Here is a 13,771-nt window from a genome sequence, read left to right on the forward strand (position 1 = left end):
ACCTGAAGGATAATGTCGAGATGCTTTAAGTGCTCCTTCCACGTGTTAGAGAAAATGGCAATATCATCTAGGTATGCCGTGGCGTATGTCTGATGTTGCGATAAGAGCTTGTTCACCATTCTCTGAAAGGTCGCGGCTGAATTTTTTAGCCCGAACGGCATCACTTTCCAAGCATATTGACCTTCATGCGTTACAAACGCGGTGAAATTCTGACTCTCCTTTTCCATCGGCACCTGCCAGTACCCGCGCCTAAGGTCTATCACCGTAATGAACTGTGCTCTTCCCACTCTGAAAATCAATTCTTGAGGATTCATCATAGGGAACGCATCCACTTTGGTGACGGCATTTAGCGCGCGGTAATCTACACACATGCGGATTGTCCCATCCTTTTTCCCTACGCATACTACCGGATGCGCAAATTCGCTTTCAGTAGGATAGATCAGTTTCCAAGCCAAAAGTTCACCAACTTGCCGGCTGACTTCTTTCTTTAACAGCTCAGGTATCCGATAAGGGAACGTCTTCCTTGGCTGGTGCCCTGGTTCTAATTCTATCCTATGTTGACCCACATTTGCCATACCCGGAATGCCGTCAAAGAGTGCACGATGCCTTTGAAATACAGCCTGTATTTCCGTCTGGGAATCAGCATCTAGATGAGCAACCTTTTCGCTTGTCACCGCCAACTCTTCGCGCCTTATAGTGGTAGGTTGCGGAGCATATTCTACCTCCCCAAAGTCATGGTCCTGATCGAAAATGACCCCAATATGGCTGACTCTTGCATAGTATGGTCGAATGTAGTTGGCGTGAATACTTTTCACTTTACCCTCTACTGTTTCAACCCGATAAGAATGCCGTCGCTCACGTCCAACCACTGTGAACGGGCCCAGCCACTTAGGTGCCATCTTACCATTCCGATCGTTGTCGAATACCAGCACTTTGTCGCCAACCTTAAAAGCTTTGTCTCTGGTGCTGCGATTATACGCACCAACGTAGCTGTCCTGACGTGTTGCACTAGTTAGCTCAGCGATATTAGCAGCGGTCTCGAGTTGCTCCCGAAGTTGCTGTAAATACTTAGCGGGGTTCTCTCTTAAAGTTGCAGGTACCGTCAGTTCTCCCGTCCACGTCCGCTGTAGTATTAGAAGCGGTCCCGTGGGGTTTCTTCCATACAACAGACGGAATGGAGCCACTCCGGTAACCTCATGGGGAACTTCCCGATAAGCCCATAATACAAGCGGGATCAATTTGTCCCAATTTCTCGAGTCTCTTTGAATGACATGGAACAACATGTTTTTCAATACCCTGTTCCATCTTTCTACGACTCCATTACTCTCTGGGTGTTCTGGGGTTGAGAACCTTGGTGCGCAACCTAATTTCTCGAGCATCGACTGTGTGAGCTGTGATTTGAAATTAGTGCCCTGGTCGGAACAGATCATTTCCGGAACGCCAGTACGACTAAAAATTTCAATCAACGCGTCGCAAGTCGCCTTAGCTGTCAAAGAGCGCAGTGGGACAACCTCTGGCCACCTTGTGCAAATGTCCACCAAGCATAGCGCGTACCTATGGCCTCTCGCTGACGGTGTGTCTAAGGGTCCAATGATATCCACGTTGACAATTTGAAAAGGGGGCTCTGGCCTAGTGAGAGGAGTTATAGGCACTCGGTCCGTGCGACGCCTGTCAGAGCGAATTTGACAGTCATGGCATGAGCGACAATGCTCTAATACCTCCTTCTCCATGCCAGGCCAAAAAAAATTATACCTAATGCGCGCTTTAGTTTTCTTCGGGCCTAGGTGCCCTCCGCATAGTGACTCGTGAGCCAAATGCATCACCTCACTGCGCTTGTCTTTCGGAACAACTAGTTGTCTCACTCGGGTGCCTACTATTGAGTCCCAGTGGTATAAGAGTCCATCAGAGACGAACATGCCGGATTTCCCACTCCGAGCATCTTCCCATCCCTTCTTTAAGGTAGCGTCAGCTAGCTGCAATCTGCGGAACTCTTCTCTCTGGCTTATTGACGCATCCCTCTCTTCATCAATTAGCTCAACTTCCCCAGAAACACCTTCCTCCTCCAAAGTAACGTTGCAGGCCAGTGCCTCGGCTTTCTCATTTGATCGCTCTATCCTCTGAGCAGGCTCGGCCGGTGCTACAGTGGATTCCAGAGAGCTGCTGGCCCTCAACAAATGTTCCCAATCTTCCTTGGTCAACAAACAATCTGTGCCCTCGACGAGCTCATTAGTCAACGCGCAGAGTAGGTCAACGTTCTGAGGTTCCGCTGCCATTTGCGGGCTATTTAACTTTACCGGCAACGTTGCTAGCTTTGCCTCAATAGTTTTACCAAATGCAGAAACCAATCGTATCGTGCCTGAAGGCTCCACAATACATTGCGGAAGCAGACTCTCGCGTATGACAGTTATTTCACTCCCCGTATCTAAAATCGCATCTGTGGATACGTTTCCGCATGAGATCGGGATCAACTGTAGGTTAGTCATGCCTTCACCTTTGTGTTTCAAGGCCTCTACCTTTGCAGTAAGGACTCCATCAGGTATCCCACTTCCCGTCTCGTCGACTATCACCACCCTTTGTGCCCTCGGCCTTGGCTCGGTAGCCTTCTTTGGCTGGTTTCCCTTGTCACTAGACTTCGGGCAATCCTTAGCGAAATGGCCTGAGCTGTGACATACGTGGCACTTTAGGGCGCTTTTCGCCACTGGCGTCGGCTTTTGCCCCATCTCTGCCGCTGATGGCTTTGAGGCATATCCTTTGCCTTTCGCTTGTTCCAAAGTTTGCAGTACTTTGGCAATCTCAGGCGGCTTAAGCCATTCCTCCCCTTCTCGTAGCATCACGTATTCAAGACCCTCTATACTAAGGCCCGCTTTTATACGATCCGCAACCATGAGTTCTGCCATCACTTCTACAGTGTCGGCTCCTCTTACTTGAAGGTAGTAGGAGAAATACGTTTTCACTCGCGACGCGAACTGTGACCACGTTTCCTCCTTCCGCTTCACTGCTCTCTCAAACCTTTGCAGATACTCCGCCGGAGAAAGCTTCAGTTCCATCAACACTGCCTGTTTAACTGACTCGTAATCTGTACTCTCTTCCTGGTTGAGGTTACGCAGTAGGTAGCGAACGCGCTCAGTTAGAGCTGGCATGACTAAATGCACACGACTCTCATACGGTACCCCGTAAGTAGCAAAAAGTCTTTCTACCTCCTCAAACCATAAGGGTACATCCGCGTCACACGGCAGGCGGAACCCTTTCAGTACTTTTGCGCATTGCCCGACGGAGTCGAAGCCCATTCGCCTCCGATCACCCCGCTCCGACTCAGCGCTGGACGACGTGCCATTGAGACGTTCAGCATTCGTCCTTGCCTGCAACAGCCTTTCGTACTCAATCTGAAGTTGTATACAGGTAGTCTGAGCATTGAGCCTTTGAATTTCAAGTTCTAGCGTTCTTGTACCATTCGGAATTTGCAAAGGCTGAGATGCCTGCTGCGAAAATTCCTGGCTCTGACTGGGTTCTCTCATTTCATTTGACTTATCGGAATTTAGCCTATCGTCATTTGATAACTCCCGATTCCGATCCATTTCCGCCACCGTCACACCCTCAATTCCATTAGACTCCATTGTCTCTGCGCCCCCGCGTGTCCTCACCATTTGCTCTACACATCAACTGCCATGCCAACTTGAGAAAGACGCAAGAAATCCTGCTCACCCTTTGCTGAATGCACTGTCGTTTTCGGATCTCCTCCACGGTGCCGGGCTTGGCTGCTGTGGGATCTTCTCAAAGGTGCAGGAGGTGCTCGTTGGATGGCTTGATCTTCTCACCACTGGTCCAGGATTCGATGTTGTAGAGCTCGCCGATCCTGTCGACTGCGCCAGTTAAGTTTTGAATGTTTTGTTCTTTTCTCCTTGAAGTCGACCAAAGTCTCTTCAAGGTGTTTATCGGCGTTGATGAAGCAGGAGGCAGGTTGGAGGTAACAAAACTTGAAGATATATTGCAACGGAAATATTTACACAGTCAAATACAGAGTTAGCAAAAGAACACTGATACAAAACACACAAGTAAACAGCGCCTTACTCTTCTACTTTCTCTTAAGTTAGAGCCTAGGACAACTGTCACTACATACGACCAACCGAGTCTCGCTGTTCTACCACTACGTGGTTACGGCCCAGACTAGCGTTGCATCGTACGGAGTCTTACTGTTCTATCAGGTTTAGTGATTACAGCCTAGACTGAGGAACAAGCACCTCGTCTCGGTTGTTATAGGGGAAAGAGACAAAGAAAAAGGGCGGTAGGGTCGTTAGCCCATCCCACGGAAGCAATTGCCAATGAGAGTTGACAGTTTCTTAAGCCACGACCCAAAGGGATGGGCTTACTCTCATAAGTGAATCTATTGGAAAACCACCCTGTTTTCCCTCTTCCCACATCTTCTTCTCCCCCTCCTATTTCCACGTGGTCAGTGACGGCCTCTTCAAACACGCCAGGCATGCATGATTTATTGAGGCCATCTCGCACCTCAGCGGCGTTTCTAGCCAGCAAGGGGGGGCTCGGGCGCTGGTGTCCCAACACCGCGTACCGTAGTCCCCCTCAAGGTTTTTCCTGGTAGAAAACTAATTACTGCTGGCGGCATCCGGACTCGGGTGCTCTTCAAACGACGCCGCGCCCCTCTCTACGGCGCGCACTGCATGTTGCAACACGACACAAAGCGGGCTCTCCCCAGTGCTCAAAACAAGATGCACGTGGCTGCCGTCCGAATGCGAGGGGCGCGAACCCCCCGCTCCGTACGCGCCAGACGTGGTCAACATTGCTAGCAGCTGCGTCTCCAATTAGCAGGGGACTCAAGAGCCGGCGCCACAACGTCGCGTATACAACCGTCCCGCTCGAGCTTTGTCCGCGTGGCCCTATTATGACCATCGGCGGAATGTCAACAAAGCCCGCGCAAAAGCATTTGCTCCGAATCCGTTTTGCGCCTCTGCACCGCGCCCCCCGCGGCGGCGCGCGCCTCGGCTCGTTACCGACACCACGCGGGCCGTCCGACCCCTCACAAACAGAATCGTTTGCCGCCCGAGGCGCTGGGGGGTGGACGCTTCTCCATTCACAAAACGCACGTGCAACTAGCGGCACTTCAAAAGTATATACAAAACAATCATGCAGCCCTACGCCGTCCATTCTTCCTGTTCGAGAGATGAGCGGCCTAACAGTGGATAACTGAAGTGTGAATATATTCAATAATTCACTAATTAAAGCGAGTATATTTAATTAGTTTCATGGACGTTGCGATTCTCATTTTCTTTTCTTTCAAGTACTTGCCTGAGAAGGCAGGACAGCGCTATTTTTCACTGCCGATACCTTAAAAATCTGCGAGAATTGAATCAGAAACGCATTTACTATACAGAAAATGATTTCGAGATGCTGTAGGTATAGATGCTATGGATTTCGAGATGCTGTGCCATAATAACGAGAGCCTTCTAATTCATTCTCTGACAAGAACTGTGCGACACGCAAAAAAAAAATGAAAGCAAAGACGAGCGCAGGCTCGTTGCATAACACGCCTTCGCTCGGCAAAAGTATCGCTTTCAGTCGGGGTGCACGGGGCGAAAGTAATTGGCGGGATTACGCAACCAGTGGTGCCCCGCTCCAATCATCGCCACTCTACCCAAGTAATTTATTGCGTCTGCGAAAAAAAATGGAGGATGCTTAAGCTTCGCCTTTAAGAGTGGAACGCGATAGCATTCAAAGATCCCTGACCGCTTCTCGTGCTTCTTGACAAGTGGAGCGTATGTCACCGTAATGTTTACCGGGAAGCGCTCGTGGCGAACGCTATGCACGAAGGCGGGCTTTCTGGTCGAAACGCGGCCTCTTGCATGGGCCGCGATGGATGGATGGATGGATGGATGGATGGATGGATGGATGGAACGGGGTGGTAGGTTGCGCCACCAAGCTCTTGCTCTCGTACTGCCTAATGTCGTACCTAGGTTTAAAAAAAAACCATGATTAACTCCCACAACCAAATTTTCTGGCCCCCTATTGCGAACTTTGCTTTTGTACGTCCCCGCTTTCTGTCGTTTCCCTACTTTTCTTCCATCACTACGGGAAGTAGTTGACGGCATTGAAGACAACTTACAATTTCTGATGCGAACAGTACGATGAACTGCAACAACGAACGGGGCGAAATGAAAACGAGCTCAAGGAACTAAAACGCAGAACCGAAAGACTTGAGAAATAAAAAAAAACGAGTGACGTCAATCAGCTGCAAGCTGAAATTGACCAACTTGAATGGAGGAGCCGCCACTTAAACCTAGAATTTAATGGGATTCAACACTCTGAAAAAAAAAAAAAACGGCTCGAAAAGCTAAACAAAGCAGCTCGAAGTTCTACGGCTCTTGGGAAATGACGTTGTTTCAGTTCACCGTCTGCCGTCAAAAAAAAAAAAGAGAAAAAGAAAAATAAATACCGGGTATAATCTGTGGCTTCGCGAAATAAGCCGATAGGGACCGGTTGTGGAAAAGCAGAAAGAGGTTGCGGGAATCGAAAGACGATGTGTTCCTGCTTGAAAATGTGACAGAAAGGACCTGTGATTTACTCTTTCAGACAAAGATATGGGCGAAGCGAGCGAACTACAAATACGTGTGGCATAGCAACGGCCGCGTTCTTGTCCGAAAGGCCGACGATGAACGCGCAGTGGCTGTTTCTACCGCGAGGGATCTTGATAAATTCGTTTAAAAACAGTTCTTGATAACGACGACTTGTGCAAGTGGGGAGACTTACATACTGCTACAAGTATTCAGTCAGCATTTAGGTGAAAATTTTCTGCAATCCTTTAAGTGCTTTCATCTGAACGTCCGCTCAGTTTCAAAAAAGAAAAACGACCTCTGCTTGTTTTTTGAACAGCTAGGGCAATCATTTTATACGATGCTGTTAACAGAAACATGGTCAACGACCGATACAGACATTTTCCCGTATCCCAAATTATAGTACCTTCGATTTAAATCGGTCATACCCTAGTGGACGCGAAGTATGCATCCTGGCGAAGGAAGGATTTGAGTGTGACTTACTGCCAGAACTCTCCGCAACAACAACTGACTATGAAGTTCTAGCAATAAAAATGCAAAACACCGTTATTATAGTATGTTAACCCCCTCCCAATGGCAGCGTTAACAATTTTTTGATATATTAGAAGAAATCTTTCAGTTCGTAAATAAAAATCGGCTTGATTTAATTTACGGCGGGGACATCAACATTAATATGATGAAAAACGATTCCCAGGTTTTACAATTAGGTATTTTACTGAAAATTAATGGTTTAGTGAATGTAATTAACTTACTCACTAGAGATACTAATAATTCATCATCCTTCATTGATATTTTTTTCACAAACATCACCCCTGAAAAAGTCATGGAGGGTGTATTTGCCTATGACCTCAGCGACCACTTGCCTATATTTATTTGCGCCAAAGGGCGCGTGCGGGAAAAGGCAACGCAGCCAATGCACCGGGTGCAAAAAATAACCTCGCGCAATTTGTCTATATTTTGGGAACAAACAGAAAATGCCTCTTGGGAAGATGTATATAAATTCAACGAAGCAAATGGGGCCTATGAAAAATTTCTTCGCGTTGTCAAATCGACATATGAATCTAGCTTTTCCTCAGTGCGCGCTAAGCCAAGCAAGAATATTCGAGAACCATGGATTAACTCTGAGCATCTCAGACGAATCGCGCATAAAAATGTTCTCTATGGCAAGTTTATTTCAACTAAAGATATCGAATTATTGCGCCAACTTAAAGTGTGCCGTAATCGCCTAGATAAAGATATAAAAAGAGCTAGGCGAGAATATTTTGCAAATTTATTTGCAAATGCTGCTGGACGCTCTGAGATTATGTGGAAAAGGCTCAACTCTGTATTAAGGCATCATCCGCCTGTCAGTAAAGTTCCTAAATTAGATATTAATGGCAGATAATTATCTGGGAAGCGACTTGCAGATACATTTAATCCATGTTTCGCAAGTGCAGGTAATATGCCTATGCTACCAAATGACCTTAGTAATATTCCGGCTTATAACAACACTATCTTCCTCAAACCTGTGGATGAAAACGAAGTAAGCCACATAATTATAAATCTAAACAACAGCAGTGTGAAAGATTCGACGGGTTACAGATAAAACCTTTAAAATACGTTGTTGAGATTTGGCTCCATGCATTGCATATATTTTCAACCTCTGCCTCAGTCAGGCTATTTTTCCCAGTAAAATGCAAAAAGCTCGCATTACTGTCCTACATAAAAAAGAAGAAAAAATTACATGAGCAACTATCGTCCAATATCAATCCTCCCTATGTTCTCGAAGTTACTTGAAAAAAATAATTTTAAATCGGTTTATGGATTTTGAGCAAGAACATAAACTTCTAAATGAATGCCAATTTGGATTTCGCAAGGGCCTGAGCACAGAGTGTGCCTTACTTGCACAGAAAGAGTTAATTTCAAGGGCAACTGATGAGGGACAGCTCGTTCTGGGGCGGTTTGTATATTTCACAAAGGATTTGATTGTGTAAATAATTCACTTCTCATTAGGAAACTCCTACGTTATGGCTCCCCCTCATTGCATGTTATCTATAACACCGCAAGCAAAGGGTCGGTATTAATTATGAACTCTCCAGTCCACTGCCCGTTTCCTGTGGCGTGCCACAAGGCAGTATTTTGGGCCCTATCCTCTTTCATATATATAATAATGATATCATTAGTATCAGTATCAACGCAAACTATATCATTTACGCCGATGATACTAGCATATTCCTGATAAGAAAGTGGGCGGATGAATTAGTTGAGGAAGCAAACTTAAACTTAATCCTTCAAAGATTACATGAATGGACACGCAAAAATAGCCTTAAAATGAACACTAGCAAAACAAAAGCAATAGTTTCCGGTGCAAAAATAAAAAAAACGTAATAATTAATAAGCCTATATTGCTAAATTTAACGCCAATCGATATTGTTCGTGCTTTAAAACTTTAGGCGTTATCTTCCAAGAAACTTATCATGGTATATCCATGTAAATTCCTTGGCAACAAAATTATCTCAAACAATCAGGCTTGTTTATCGTAACCGTCATATACTGCCAACAAAAATAATTATGCTGGTTTTCAAGACACTGTTTCTTTCTAGTCTAAACTACTGTCACTTAGTTTGGGCTACTACCACACAGGGAAATTTGGAAAAACATTATGTACTGCAAACAAAAAAAACTCTTACGAGTTGTAGAAAACGTTCCAAAATATGTTCATACACGCGACTTTTTTATAAAGTACAATATAATGCCAGTTGCCAGTATGTAACGATTATCGGCTCTGTAGAGCATACAAACAAGAAATAAAAAATTTAGTCAGCTTTCTAATAACACTAGCGGATCTAGAAGTCAAGATTACAACATATACGACAAGGAAAATAGAGTTTTGGAAAGTAGAAACCCTTAGAACGACGTACAGACAACAAACTCTTCGTAACAACCTGCCAAGGCTACTGAATAGATTGCACAACGAAACCAATGGATTGGAATATACAAATTTTAAAGGTCCGTATAGTTATTTCGGCCTGCACTAGATTGTTTCCTTTGGCTTTCGCAAATTTTTCCTTATTGAAACTAACTAGTCCCATTGTATAGATTGCTTTTCGTTTTGTTTAGTTTGTACGAGAAATATTATTGTTACGGCTTGTGTTTTGATTATATGCCTTTCATTGCTTTTTTGTCCTCATTGGCTGGAGATGTCTTTTACTATGCCCTGTTGTTAGAACACATTCTCTCTCTTCATTTGCTTCCCATGGTTCGCGATTCTCAATTTCGTATAAATGGCATTTCTAAACAATGATGTACTACCTCTGTGTTTGCTAACGCCGCGCAAACGCCAATGTGGGTGCCTGTGGCTTCGTCAAGCTGTCCATGTGGCAGCTTTTTCTGCATGCCCCTCGCGCCATGTACTGATGTACTTATGCAAATAAACATCATTGTCATTGTCAATCTTCCAATCGCCTCTATTTCGAGCATGTTTACTTTTCCCCTGTTCTCGCTGAACCGAAGGGCTTCAAGGAGGCCAGTGGTGCCTAAATCGACCGCTGGGCAGACGTCTTCGCAATCGAATAAAACATGTTCCATCATTTCCGTAGCTTTAACTCAGCAAGCACATGCTTCTTCTTCCTTCTTATATCTCGCTTTATAGGTGCGTGTTCTAAGGGATCCTGATCTCGCTTCGAAAAGTACTGAGCTTACCCTAAATTGTTTCTTTCCTGAGTTCGTTTTTTCCGTCTTAATTAGTTACTCATGGCAGGTATCTTTTCCATTGCCTCCACCCATGCGATTATTTCAGCCTCTCTGACTTTCCGCTTGACGTTCTTTGTTGCTGTGTTGCCCACCCTGCAGGCCGCATACTTGCTGGTAAGCTTCCTAGTTCTTTTCCTCCACTGTTAATCAACGTTTTTCCTGTACAGATACCTCAACAATCTCTCAACACTCTCAACACTTTCCCAACTATATTGCTACGAAGTGGTGCCATCTATGGGCAGTCAGCATGCTCTTGGCCGAATGCACCGTTTTGCATGGCAGGTAACGCTCAGCGGTGGTTTCTGTCGTTTCGCGCTCGTGCCGTCTATTTAGCATGACGTGGCGTCTTCTTGGCGGAAAACGATTCCGTGAGATGTACTAAAATGGTTTAAGTCGGTATGACCGGATTTTCTGCTGGCGTTTATCGTGGCCGGTTTCTTTTCCATTGCTGCCACCCATGTGATTATTTCAGCCTCGCGATACGGCGGAGGCGAGTGCCATCTGGAAGTCTTTCCAGGAAGCGGCGGCGCTGCTCCGTGGACTGAGATATTTACGCACGGGTGTGCACAAATGGCGGACGCCGTCTGTGGTCTGTGCATTGTAAAAGAAACGGTGAAAGGTGGTTTGTTTGGGTTTTCACGTAATAAAAAAAATTATGTTTTCCCGTAAATTCACATTACAATACGAGAGCTATCGTGTCTGTAGGTTGTGTGCAAGCCGTAGTTCACGATTTTCCACGTAATTTAGGTTGAGAAATTCAATGAGTTCACTGATTTCCTTGCGTAACATTAACGGCCTGGTTATGTGTGGTTCGAAAATATTTTTGCCGATGCGACGCCAGACGCTGGACGACGTCGCCGACACCGGATTTTGTGTGACACGGCCTCGTTAACGCTCTCGCGTTTAAAGATCGATCACCAAAATTGATTTACTCTTTTGGAGTGCAGCTCTTAGGCGCCCGTTCCTGTGTCAGGGTGGGTGTTCCCGGCGTGAACGAGCGGAGCGGATGAAAGAGGGGAGCGCAGCGGCGGGATTATAAATGTGGAGAGAGCGAAGAGTGCGCGAGGAGGAAAGCGGAGGAGGTGGGTATGGCGAAAGCGTGAGAAGGAAAGCGTAGGGCCGCGCAAGCCGCGACGACCGCTACGAGAGGGGGCCAGAGTAGCGCACCGTCGTTTGTTCACCGATGGCTTCTTTATCTTCCTTCAGTCACTGCTTTTCCCCGGCTAACAAATATTCGACGTTATTCCTCAACGCACGAATGGCCTGCACGTATCAGAAGTTTCTCGAATGTTTTCGGTAGGTCTGTCTGTTCGCGGTTGTCACCAAAACTTTTTTTTTTTTGTAATCTGATTGCAAGTGCGAAGCGAATTGTGTAGTACTTTCTGGAAGCCACGCGGGCACCAGCGATTACTATGGAACCTTCTATGGCTCATATTTAAACGCCGACGCGCCTGACCCGCAGATCAGGTTTTCGACGATGGCCGACTCTGCTGCATGTCTCTCTCGAATTCTTTGCCCCGGTTTATCGCCAAATGAAAATATGTATAGAGGTGCGCTCAAATTTCGCATTAGCGAGTGTCGTAGTCATCGGTGAATTTTCCTCCTTCTTTATTGCTTATACACGCGCGCACACACACACACGCATACGCATACGCACACCCACACGCGCGCACACACACAAACACACACACACACACGCACACAATTTGTCAAAACTGCAACGCGTTGGCCTTTTCAGTGGCTTTGATTGCAGCAGTACGTTATACTCGTAGCGGTAATAGGGAAAGGACGAAAGAACCTAGAAGCTGTCCGAGCGTCTGTGCGTAGGGCAAGGAAGATTTGCGCCAGTCATTGCGGTCGTTTTATTACTATTTTTTACGTTGACCAAAATGTAGGGTAAACAGCTCTATACACATGCAAAGGAAAATGAACAAATAGGCCAGGTGGCTACTGCAGCTGTGCTTACGAACTCTTGATAGTGGCATCGAGGATCCGCTTTGGCGGCCTTTGTCATTTTTTCTTCGACACTTGGTAAGTCCAACCATGTCCATAAAGGACTATCACAGGAGGCTTCCGACTTGTCACGCTAAATTCTCCTGCTTCTTTAGACCTCAGAAAATAGAAAGAAGCATCAACCAAGTGTCGACCCCAAAGAGGACAACATCAACGTAAAGTCGTGTGCAATATAATCTGCAACGCGGTGCCCGTGTTTAACAGGGCCCCAAGACTGCACGGCCGTGTCGACAAAGGAAAATCGGAAAACTCAATAGCGTTGCACTTACTGGTATTGATTACACCAATGTTTCGCATGTTGGAGCCACTGTGCAGTCTTGGAGCACTTTTGAATATGGTCACCGGATCGCCGTTCATATTCAACCTCCGCAACGCGGTGTTTCAAATAATTCGATGATTAAATGTTTAATATATATCTCTATTTTGCCTGTTTTGTTATGTTCATCGTTCACTCGTTTCACAACTTATTCGTAGCGTATTTCACGCGCACTAACATCCACCTGATATCCTTTAACGTCGACACTTGGTTGACAATTAATTGTTTACAATTAGGCCAAGTGGGCCGATCGCGGAGATATTGGAGTGTGTGATGCAATGCGGGAAATTTTCGCCTACACTTACGCTAATTAAGCCCTTACCGGTAACGTTACCTACTCTGCGAGTAGTTCTGGCTTTTTGTGGGAACTGGAGAAGCCGTTTTTTAGGCACCATTGCCTCATGCGGGCCCTGCTTAGTCCAAACAAACTCACTCCATTTCCCAAAAGTGCGCCGCACGTGGCTTTGCCTCAAGATGTCTTTATTTACGGTGGTGCACCCTTTACAGGGGTATAGTGCAGTGTGGTTAATTTCCGACTGTATTGGCGCTAATTACGCCCGTACCGTTGACATTATGTACTCTGCGACTATTTCTCGCTTCTTGTCTCGTTGATGCCTATAATTGCATGCCCTTTTTATATTCGCATTACGCTTTGAAGTAGCAATATTGCCGCTTTTGTTAAGATGTTACAGATCGATAGACAGATCCCAGACACGCTGAACGCGTGTGAAGTCAGCTAAGAAAACTTCAAAAACTTTGGATGCGAGGACGACAGTAAACACTCAGTGTATTTTAAGACAAAGTTTTGAAACTTTGTGGCATGGTTAACTGCGTGACTTAGAGACTGTTAGTGAACGGACATTCTGAGTGTCCTTTATTCAGGCAGATGGCAGGGGAAAACTCGAAGATCAGGGTTTGCACCTGCCGTCCATTTGTTCTATTGAACCTCAGCGTGGGCCGTCGTATTGTAATTGTGACATCCACCATCACATCACTGTCTTCGTCGTTGTCGTCACTGGCGACGTCACCCGGGATGGGGAGTTTATGTAGAATGGTAGGAATATTGCACAAATTGGAACTCGTTGGTGGGAATCCTGAGCTAAAATTTTCTAATGCGAAGAATTGTATTGGAAACTCTCGGAAAGAT

The sequence above is a fragment of the Dermacentor albipictus genome, chromosome 6, assembly GCF_038994185.2.
Source record: "Dermacentor albipictus isolate Rhodes 1998 colony chromosome 6, USDA_Dalb.pri_finalv2, whole genome shotgun sequence".
In the NCBI taxonomy this organism is placed as follows: domain Eukaryota; kingdom Metazoa; phylum Arthropoda; class Arachnida; order Ixodida; family Ixodidae; genus Dermacentor; species Dermacentor albipictus.